Source organism: Haliotis rufescens, unplaced genomic scaffold, assembly GCF_023055435.1.
Source record: "Haliotis rufescens isolate VD_foot unplaced genomic scaffold, xgHalRufe1.0.p SCAF_21, whole genome shotgun sequence".
Taxonomy (NCBI): Eukaryota; Metazoa; Mollusca; class Gastropoda; order Lepetellida; family Haliotidae; genus Haliotis; species Haliotis rufescens.
This window is the reverse complement of record NW_025963902.1, coordinates 10,123,092-10,135,138: the sequence shown is the minus strand read 5'-3', so window position 1 is coordinate 10,135,138 and position 12,047 is coordinate 10,123,092. Positions and strand designations below refer to the sequence as shown.

General features: G+C 42.4%; 1 protein-coding gene across 1 annotated transcript in view; it reads left to right on the top strand.

The window, feature by feature from the left end:
* Positions 1-3,481: 3,481 nt before the first annotated feature.
* The window catches only part of LOC124145701 (xanthine dehydrogenase/oxidase-like), a 65,243-nt gene continuing 56,677 nt past the window's right edge, over positions 3,482-12,047 (top strand). Inside the window, exon 1 of the mRNA XM_048401233.1 lies at positions 3,482-3,758. The gene's annotated coding sequence lies outside the window, so the exon portion shown is untranslated. The remainder of the gene's footprint in view (positions 3,759-12,047) is intronic.

The following is a 12,047-nucleotide window of genomic DNA, read 5'->3' as shown; positions in this document are numbered from 1 at the left end:
CAGAAACCTGAACTATGTTCAGGCATCTACATTAAAAGCATTAGGTTTCGTTAGAACCCTTGGACTTACACCAACTAGTCTTAAACTAAGGTCATCAAATGGGGAAAAACGACAGTAACTGTAAAATATGATCAGGAGGAATCGGGAGATGGGGAAAGTGAAAATTTGTCACATATCTTGTTTGTACTTGATACATTTGGGGTAAGTGACTCAACTTATCACGAAGTTGCCCAGATCAACAAAAACCTGCACAGAGTCGGGCAGTTGCAGAATTTAGAGCTAAACTGTCACGCGAGTTCAAAATACATAGAGTACCAGGCAATGTTCCAGGAGCAGTGATGAGTTTTGTGAAAGAGCTAGAATCTCGCATTGGGGAGTATTTAGAGTTAATAGCCTCTAAAATTTTGTTGTTTTCTCATTCAATATCATAGATGATGTAAACAAACAATCATCAGTCAATAAATTTGGAGATAAACATACTGTGTTTTCAATGTAGAGCTAGGTTACCTGTAGAGTTAACCGCGCTAAATTGAATTTGGGATCGAACGCGCAGCGTGAGGTTTCAAATGACAAATTTAGCGCGGTTAAAAATACAGGTAACCTAGCTCTACATTAAAAAAAACGGTATGTTTATCTCCATTCTACCATGACTAAATAAAACGCGAACTCTATAGTGTTAGCATATACTGAGGGTTGAGTTCAGTGTTTTGAGTGGGTTATCGATCTGAATTACGGAATCACCGAACAAAATATGGCGCTGTATATACTCAAGCAGTTTATTACACCGTAATACTTCACTCGAACATATGACAGGCGTTGAAAGCATATAAGCACGGCAACTTGGTAAGCTAACATGAGGAGGGCATCCCTAAAGAAAACAAAGCAAGCTTTGCAAGGCTTTCGCTCTACATCGCGCGTCACCATTATGACGTCATATCGCTCATTGTGACGCATAAGATATGACGTCACAGTCGTATATAGAAAAGCGCCAAAATTCCAAGCTCTCTGTTGTCTCCAAAACGTAAATACATTCCCTTTGTATATTTCTATCGTGTTTTCTGCACGAAATGTATTGCCACACATCCTTTGAATATTGTAGTAACCGCATCTGTGCATTTTGTAACCTGTAATTGTAGATATAATTATTTAAATATGCCTACCGACAATGACTGAAAAAAGTGCTATTCCATGAATATTAGTTTCCGCAGTGATGCGGACGTCAAACCTGCTGTTTCAATCAGAGGGGGTTTATTGTGATTTAATAGGCTCTGATTGACCAATCAGAATCGAGTAAATTTCAAATTCATGGTAGAATACACGTTATGAGCTGTAAAGAGAACTACAGCAACCTCAAAATGTCTCTGGTACGAGTCCAAATCTACTACCCGGGTACCTGACCCCCTATTACCCGAACCTACCCGGGTAACCACTGCAGGTCTCAAGAGTTGGGAACAAAATGTCAGATTAGTAATTGTTTTACTGCAGCCCTGGCAAAAACTATTTAGATACATGTATCAAACAATCATGATTTGAAAATGATTCAGTCGGTACACAAAGACGACCGACACAATATGATGCAAGACTGGATGTATTGCTCTACTTTGCAGGACAATGGACGAGATAAGATCTCACTCAGATAAGCTCCATATTTAGATATTTATATGGGAAGTTGTGGGTATGTTCAGTGGCGTCCTGGTAGTCAAAGTGATCTCGCCCCATATAACTACACACCCAGTCGCTTTTTTGTGCCCTTAAGTTAAGTGGGGGCACGGGTGGCCCAGTCGTCTAAAGCGCCGCGATTCGCTGTGCAGAGTTGCGTCCCATGGGCACGCCAGAAACCTGTGATTGTGGGTTCGAATCCCGGTTCGCCCCGACTATGTTTCTAGGTTTGTCAGCACCATACCCGTGCTCGTGGGTTTCGCCGAAGTGGTAAACGTCTGAGAACCGCATCACTTCGAGCTTTCCTCCCTCATTAAGCTGACACGCCGCGATATAACTGGAATACTGTTAAAAGCGGCGTTAAACCCAACTCACTCACTTACCCAATAAACTATCAAGTCATACCCTCTTTAAAAACGGTTTCTATAGAGAGTAATATTTATTTAACATTTCGAATAGCAGTTGCAAAATTCAGATAACGCTCATAGATTTTGTGAGTTTCAGGATTATAACAAAGAATATCATGTCTTTACTAATATGTTCTATCGCTGGAATATCGCTGAGTGTGTTGAACAATAAACAAACACATGTAAGAACAACCATTGGATTCAGGGTACGAAGAAAATAGAACTGACATGAGTGAGTGAGGGAGTGAGTGAGTATGATTTCACGCAGCTTTTAGTAATATTCCAGCAATATCACAGCGGGGGACACCAAAAATGAGCTTCACACATTGTACCCGTGTCGGTAATCGAACCCGGGTCTTCGGCGTGACGAGCGAACGCTTTAACCACGCGGCCACCCCCCTGCCCAAAGGCGCATTAACAATTTTGATATATCTTGTATTTTACCCATATTGCTCCGTCATGAGGTGTGTTGAGGTGAGGTGAGGTGAGGTGAGGTGAGGTGAGGTGAGGTGAGATGAAGTGAGGTGAAATGGGGTTTAACGTCGCGTCCAAGAGCATTTCACTTATATAGCGACGTGCATGCACGTGTGTGTGTGTGCGTGTGTGGCTGCTTGTACTAGTCCGGACTGATGCCGATTCATAATGCTAACTCACTGAGATACCATGCCGCAGTTTAACATGAATACCCAACTCAGACACAGTATATTGACCCCGAGCCGACCAGTCCTTGTTTTAGCCCCTTAATGCCGAGCGCCAGACATGGTAACAACAAGTACCATCTTATAACGTCTTTTAGTATGACGCGGCCTTGGATCCAACCCCGGACCTTCCGCTCTCCGGGCGGACGCTCTACCACTAGACCACGGAGGCTGTCCCTCCGTCATGAGCTGAAACTGACAAATTCTCCTTCTTCAGAACAATTCACAAAACGGCATTATTCATATTGTACAGCAACTGTAATAATTATTGTAATTATTTGAAATTTAGTAGTCATGTTGAAATATTAATAATAGGAAATGATGACCCTGTGACTTTGTCGATTATTAGGAGATCGAGGTCTAGCTGGAGAAAGCATTGTCATAAAACCGCTTAAAGGCATATGAACCCTTACAGCTGTTCCAACCATACCTGAAGGTTTAATCATCTGATAAGTTAGATTAGGGCGGGTTTTTTTAATGTCCATATTCTTTACATGACCTGCAGGGGATGAATACGTACGGAACTTAATAACATCATCATAACTCGAACTGGTTTCGTCACTATACCACTGAAGGGGGAATCACCACACAGCTTACATTTGCGAGACTACTCCTACACTGTCAATCTCCAGTATCACAATGCCGGAACGAAAGTAGGGGTCAGTCAATGTATAGACTTAATGTCACCTGATAGCTCCTCAAGAAAGTAGACCGAGTTTCTGGAGTGGGCCACGTGATTTAAACCCTGGTCTGACCATACAGGTTCATATCTGCGTGAGTTGAGAGCAGGTGTGTCATGTGAGTGCGTGCAGACGGAGGATGGGAGATTGACAATATGGTTCTCTAGGACCTCACAACTACTTTCAAATTACCATTGTGGATTTTATTTCCGGAGATTGTGCTCAACTGATCTAATTAAAAATTTCGGTCAAGGACAACGCAGTCCTGGAGTGCTGCACAACATATACCTTATACAGGAGGGATCAAGCACAAGGTATTTTACACGAATGTATCCGTTAATGTAACGCATCTGTTGCGAATTAATGAATCATGAATTCATGAATTAAACATTAGGCCCAGTATCACTCTCACAATAATTTATAACCTTGAAAGAGCAAAATGCAAACTGTCATTATCTTTTTCGCTTCCACCAGCCAACGAGAGCTTTAATAACGTATACTGTGAAACGTCTTTCTCACAGTTTGTCGTCGCTACAATTCGCTGTATGGTGATGCGTCCCTTAAGCGGGCCAGAAACCTAATGTCATGGGTTCACCTGTTCACCCTGATTAGGCTTCAACGTTTCTTTGCATCTTTCTTGCTAGCCGGTGTCAACACAACAGTAAACGTAAAACACCTGCATCCCTTCAGGCATCAGCAACCCAGGCTTGCCGTAACAGGCGACTATGCTTGTCGTAAGAGGCGACTAACGGGATCGGGTGGTCAGGCTCGCTGACTTGGTTGATGCATGTCATCGTATCACAGTTGTCAATCCATGGATTGTCTGGTCCAGACTCGATTAGTTACGGACCGTCGTCATAACGCTATGATATTGCTGAGTGCGGCGTTAAACAACGACCAAAAAAACATCGTCATCTGTGATGCAGTGTTTTAATTTCTAGGAAGTAGTTTACATGTACAGAGAACAGAAGAGTGTATCACCCTGTATCACACAATGTTTAAACTGAAATAATAAGCTCGTTCGGGCTTGTAACACATTTGCTTGTCGTTACGCATAGATCAATCTAACATTTGGCAAATAGCTGTTTATTCCATGTATAATTGCGTGGATCGATGCTCTTGATGCCAATCACTGGATTGTCTGATCCAGACTTGATTATTTCCAGACCGCCGTCACTTAGCTGGAATATTGCTTAGTGGCGTTAAACAACAGACAAACAACAGTCAAACCAAGCTGACACGTTGTGATACAACTTAAATACAGTTCAAAGTGGCTTTAATCCCAATTCACTCAACAACCAACCACTCAGTCTTGTCCCATGCCGTCGGGCCAAGTTGTCCATGACGTTGTCCATGACGTTTTCCATGACGTAGTAACTACATCTGAAAACGCAATCCCGACCCTATGGCATAGTTATGCACTCCGCTTGTCTCGAATTGGAAATATTTTCGATGGTCATGATGACTTCGAGTTAACTAGGTCTACATATAAACCACATATATTGCGGAGAGGTAGTTAGCTGACAGCTACCATCGCAGCAAAAAACCGCCAATAACAAGAGTCACACTCCTTTAACTTTACTAAAGGTCACACATTGCCTTGTTCCATAACATAAAAATGAGAGACCGTTTGATAATCCGGGTGTGGTGGAGGGTGTGTGTGGTGTGCGTGTGTGTTTGTTGGGGGGGGGGGGGGGGGGGGGGGGGGATTTGTTGGTTGACTAGGTATCTTTTCTGCTGCAGCTGCAGAACCAGATATCCTGTTTGAATTTAAAGTATGAGCCGAAATGTCAACAAACCCTTGCAGCAAAATTATTTTTTTGTGGCAGGCATAATGTCAGTCAACTTTTATCGAGTTTGACATTTTCGTGCTCAGATTACTTCATGCTACTCAAATGACGTGTGTACTCATACATCAATGACACATTAGAGCGGCAGCCCAGAGCACTTTGGTCAAACGAACAAGGTACCAATATCCGAACACAGGAACATTTACTGTGTCACCCAACATATTCATATATGGATGTCTGCCGGGGAGCCCCTGCTGCGTGTGGCCCCTGGCCCCCCAAAAGAAGGGGCCATTCAAGGGCTGGATCAAACATTGGAGGTACCACATGAAAGTAAGTGTAAATGAACTGTTACTGTTACTCCCCACTTCAATATGGAGTGTATGAGGACAACGATAGCGGGAAAGCGCAGTACGACATTTATCAATATTGATATTTAGAAGATACGGTTAATTTTTTTAAAATAATTTAAATAAAGAATAGGTATGCATTTTCGGACTACTAGCAATATCTAATAGAATATGCCATTCTTGTTCATGCATATATCTTAATTGTGATACAAATTCAAATACAAATGGTTTTGGATAAGAAACTGATTGGTTTTCCTAAACATAGCCGAAAACAAATTTATATAAGGTATACCCAATTAATCATGCCATTTACAGCTTCTTTATACAACAGATTATAGCTCTTTCTTTGGTAATGACTATTAGGCATAGATATAACCTTACACCAATAAGTAATACAACGCTTATATGCTGAAATGACAAAGGACATCGACCGCACTCGTCTCTTACGACATGATCGGGGGGCCAAAGACTTAACGCCTAAAAATTGTTTGCATCCTAATAATGGATCTGTTCAATTTCTTTGTATTTATTATAGCCCCAAATTTTAGCTCAATAAAACAATATTGGTGCTACTTTGGTATCAAATATCTTGAAAAATACTTTCTAATAAAATGGTTTTTCATTCCTGAGCTGGGGGGGGGGGGGGGGGGGGGGGGTCGCAGTAGGCAACCTCCACTCGGTGGGTCTTGCACACCAAGAGGACAGTGTTTGTTTATAAACTTAAATTTGATGTTACGGATTAACATGTATACTAACACGAGAAATATCATTATAATAGGATGCGCTATTGCACTCATCTTCCCGAGGCAAGTGAGTTAACTGACGATGAAAGTCCAGTTTCCACCCTTGTCGAACTAGGCTGGTATTATGGAGTTACATTTTGGCTGGACTAACGAGTCTATGCATAGTCCAATCAAAATCGCGCACCGAAATCGAAATCCGGTTCGTAATATTACTGTCATGCAGATTTCGGTCGACTGCAGGATTTGCAAAGCATGTGCACCGCTAACTCTTTATCAAGAGATATTTTCTAAATCTTTTCATGTTGTTAATCGAGGTGCTAACTTGATTTGATGCATTTCGCGATGTAAGACTCGTTTTATCACAATATAGATCTGGATTATCGATCAGATCGTCTTGATTGGGCGCCGCCGTTTTGTTTGAAGCAATGGCAGTGATAAGATGGGTGGAATCTGATTGGTCCATGGGAGAGGCATAGAAGGGACATAACTCATAATAACCACTGGTGGCGCTACGATCGAGCCCAGTAATTCCAGCCTAGTTCGGCAAGGGTGAAAACTTGATTTTTAAAGTCAGTTAACTCTCTTGCCTCGGGAAGATGGTGATGTTCCTGCATTACTGCGGGCAACCACATTCCTGGCAGTGAAACGTTGTCTCTTCGTCTTTACTTGTGGTCGGTAGTGAATTGGTCTTTACGAATAAGCCTTTATGATTTTTTTAGAGATTAGTAAGCGTAGTTTTTTAATGTGTGCATAGTTTTTTAATGTGTTTTTTTTCCTTTTCATATTTGATAATCTGTGCACGCGTGGGTTCTAATAATTTTGCTTGGACTTTCTTTATATTTTTATCATCCATTTTGTAATATAGTTATGTCGCAACCCAACTCGCATAGAGCTACATTCGACCGGCCTTTTTATCCTTGTGTCAGGCTATGAATACCCATGTCAAAGTGTGAACCTTGTATTGAGAATGTAAACATTAGGGCTGGGACGGGAAACGCGGGTACTCGGGTCGGGTTGGTACTGAGTAGGACCCAGGTACCCACAGGACTACCCGGACTCGTGGTTAGTCATGTGATATATTGTTTAAGGACAAAAGTGATCTATAACTGTCTGTACATTATGTGTCACATGTTCGCATTTCTTTCTGACTATGCACCCATTCCTTCTGACTTTTATATTTGAATAATATTTTATGTTTCAACTTCAGTGTATGCATGACCAGATCGTTTTATAAGTGTATCTTAAACATTTTGTCCAGGGCTACGGTTAAACTATTCCCAATCAGACATTTTGTACCCATCTCTTGAGACCTACAGTGGGTACCCAGGTAGGGTCGGGTAATAGTGGGGTGGGTAGTACATTTGGACTCGTCCCCGCCCCAGTAAACAACATCAACATTCTCAACATCCTATCACTTTCAAAAGCTCATTTTCTATCCAGACATTTTAATAATCCAAATGTAATGTTTATAGTCAATGAATCAAGTAAGTTTGATCACGCGGTATAAAATATAATTATCTATTTCGTTGGTAACTTTGGTAAATGTAATGATATTCGTTGTACTAAGTCATCCTTATTACATTTGCGTACTTATCATCCACTTCAATGATATTATTATAATTAATTATTAAAACCGTTAAAGCTTCCCTTGATAAAATGTAATTTTAATAGTTTTAATTTATTCAAGTTAATAGCCTTTGTGCAATATTCGTTATCATTTTTATTGATCATGGTGTCTGTTCACAACAATATCGCGATGTTCATCCGAATGTCAGATATTTATTTTTCTAATATCCTTCAGTACAGTTGTTTACATTAGCATTATTAACCCTGTGCTGTACTAGTCATTAACAGCGCCGGTTAATAGACATCATACTACGCTAATCAACAGTGGTTTAACGCTAAGGGCTTCGCCTTTCCCTTGCGTCAGAAGCGGGATAACTGGAGCATGTTACCTAGCTTTTGGGACTTCTCCTTTGGGTCATGTCGTGTTGTACACCTCGGTGAGTAAGCTTTTAAGCATTAAGGGTCTAAAACAAGGACTGGAGTCAGTATACTGTGTCTGAGTGGGGTATTCATGTTAAACTGCAACATAGCTTTTGGTTTGATCAAGCAGGTTTTTGGTTGTGTCAAGTGAGTGAGTAAGTGAGTTGATTTAACGCCGCTTTTAACAGTATTACAGTTATATCACGGCGTGTCAGCTTAATGTGGGAGGAAAGCCCGAAGTGATGCAGGTCTCAGACGTTTACAGCTTCGGTGAAACCCACGAGCACGGGTATAGTGCTGACAAACCTAGAAACATATTTTGGTCGAACCGGGATTCGAACCCACAATCATAAGTTTCTGGCGTGCCCAAGTGACGCAACTCTGTACAGCGAATCGCGGCGCCCTAAACGACTGGGCCACCCGTGCCCCCGGTTGTGTGAAGACCAGGCGCAGTGTTTTTCCTATGTTGTATTGCATCATATAACTCTGTCCCATTAAACGGCATGTTGTAGACCAGATCACTACGGGTGCTTTTACTGTACTGAACACGACGAGAGTTAGCTTGCTTGTTTCTTATTTGTTGTTTAACGCCGCACTCAGCAATATTCAAGCTATATGACGGCGGTCTTTAAAATAATTGACTCCAGTGATTGATATCATGAACATCGATCTCCGCAATTGGGATGCGATGACATGCATCAACCAAGTCACCGAGCCTGACCACCCGATCCCGTTAGTTGCCTCTTACGGCAAGAATATGTTGCTGAAGACCTATTCTATCCCGGATCTTCACGGGTCAATCAACCGCTGTTGTGCTGAACAGTACCTATAACCGATGTCATTTAATAATTATACTATTTCTCCGACGACCGCCTCCGTGGTCTAGTGGTTGAGGGTCCACCCGGAGAGCGGAAGGACCGGGGTTCGATCCCTGGCCGTGTCATGCGCAAAGACGTTAAAATACGGTACTTTGTGTTACCCTGCCTGGTGCTCGGCATTAAGGGTCTAAAACAAGACGTTAAAAGATGGTACTTGTTGTTACCCTGCCTGGCGCTCGGCATTTAGGGTCTGAAACAAGGACTGGTCCGCTCGGCGTCAGTATACGGGGTCGGAGTGGGGTATTCATGTTAAACTGCGGCATGTATCTCAGTGGGCTAGCACTTTAACTCGGCATCAGTCCGGACTAGTACAAGCAGCCACACAAGCATAGGTGCATGCTCGTTGCTATATATGTGCAATAATCTTGGGCGCGACGTTAAACTCCATTTCACCTCACCTCACCTCACCTCACCTCACCTCACCTCACCTCACCTCACCTCCACCTGTAATTCAGTCCATCCTCGTCTGTACAAATTATACAGAATTATGTGCTTGCTCAGTGAGGCTTCGAAGGCGGTATTTCAATTATAAAACTTCATTTCAAGCCTAAGATCCGTCTTCGGTTAAGGGGAAGGCTTGAACTATTTGGGTAAATCAAAATAAGATCATCGCATTTGTCTGGTCGAAGCCAGTAAGACGATTTTACATGCCGGGCAGAATTTATGCAATAAGTGTTGGATAACCACTCCGAGGTTTTGGAGTGTGAAGGCCATGTGTTCCCTCGGGTGGACAATTGCCTTGCCCTTGCGTGTATTGTGACGGGTCCCACCGGTGGAACAGGATACGCTGACCTTTTCGCCTACAAGGTCCCTGTGGCCATTACATAACCGACTCGCGATCTGTCAAACCACGGGTTGTTCAGTGCCTTTGAATAATATATATTCGGCATACGATGATTCTCAATCAACTATACTACTCAAAAGAAGTTAAGGAACAACCGATTCTTTCATATTACTATAGTTTAACTGTCATCTTGGTTGCCATGGCATATTAGCTATAGTAATATGAAAGAATCGGGTGGTCTTTAACTTCTTTTGAGTAGTATAGGTAGACTAAGTGTATTACATTTCTGTCCCCCCTGGGTACATTTCGGGAGGAGGTTATGTCCCCTGTACCTTATCATGAAGCTTCTCGTTACAGCCACACCCGTGGAGATCGGGGTTAGAATCTCCAGCAACCCATTCAGGTCATAAGAGGCGGTTAACGGGATCATGTGGTCAGACTCGGTGATTCGGTTGATGCCTGTCACCGTATCTCAATTGTGTAGATTGATGATCGTGATGTCAATCGCTGGAGTGTCTGTTCCAGACTCGATTATTTACAGCGTTAATCAACCAACAAAAGAAACCATGTTCCATCGTCCCGAGGCAAGGGAGTTAGCTGTCTATAAAAGTCCAGTTTCCACCCTTGCCGAACTAGGCTGGAATTACGGAGTAATATTTTGGCTGGACTATCGAGTTTATGCATAGGCCAATCAAAATCGCGAAACGAAATCGAAATCCGGTTCGTATACAACATGCATTTCGTAAACTGCTGTCCAGATTTCGGTCGATTGCAGGATTTGCAAAACATGTGTACCGCCAATTTAGCGTCAACACATATTTTCCAAATCTTTTCATGTTTATAATCAAGGTACTCAAGTGATTTGATTCACTTCGCAAAGTAAGACCCGTTATATTACAAAATAGATTTTGATTATGAATCAAATCATCTTGACTCGGCGTCGCCGTTATGTTTGAAACAAATGCAATATCAGAGGTGGAATCTGATTGGTCAATAGGAGTGAAATAGAAGAGACATAACTCGTAATAGCCACTGGTGGAGCTACGATCGAGCCCAGAAATTCAAACCTTGTTTTGCAAGGATGGAAACTGGACTTGTGCGGTCAGTTAACTAGCTTGCCTCGGGAAGATGACTAAAATCGCAATCCGGTGGCCGGGCTCCGTGTCATGACCCGATATCCTTGATGTTTGTTCATGGTGTTTGCAGGTCCCTTTGATGTCGCTCGAATACAGATGACCCTCATTCACTCGTTTTAGGCAGCTCAAGAATGCGAACGTCGACCTTTTCCGGAATCCCTGCCATTTACAAATTGAGTGTCCTTGACATATTTGTTATCCATGCCGTGTGTCGTTATTGTATAGAACGGTAATATCAATAATACTAGTCTCAACTGTTTGAAGAAATGACACGGGTATGTATTTATTGGGTTAATAAAACTGAATAGCAAGTCAAGGCACATACTATATAAGTTGTAGCAGGATCACTAGGGGTACGTGGGGTTTTATGCGAACCGGAGATGTTATACAACCAAACGATGGACGCATAAAACCTCTAATACCCCGAGTGATCCTGCTACAACCACTTTATCTTACCGACATGTTTCACTATAACATTGTAAAAGAATTATCGTGTGTCGGCGAGCGTAGGGCCCCATGTCGAGTGTCGGTAAAACCCCACATACCCCGAGTGATCCTGCTACAACCAATTATCTTACCGACATGTTTCACTATAACATTGTAAAAGAATTATCGTGTGTCGGCGAGCGTAGGGCCCCATGTCGAGTGTCGCTGAATGCAGCTGATGAAAGCGTTCCATGTGTCAGTTAAGAGTTGCAGGCTTCTTCACAGTATTGGATTACAGGTATTAGATGACTGATCGCCTTATGGAATAGGCGAGGTGAGGTGAAACTGGGTTTAACGTCGCGTCCAAGGTTATTGCACTTATATAGCGACGTACATGTACGTGTGTGTGTTTGTGTGGCTGCTTGTACTAGTCCGGACTGATGCCGATTTATAGTGCTAGCTCACTGAGATACCATGCCACAGTTTAACATGAATACCCCACTCAAACACAGT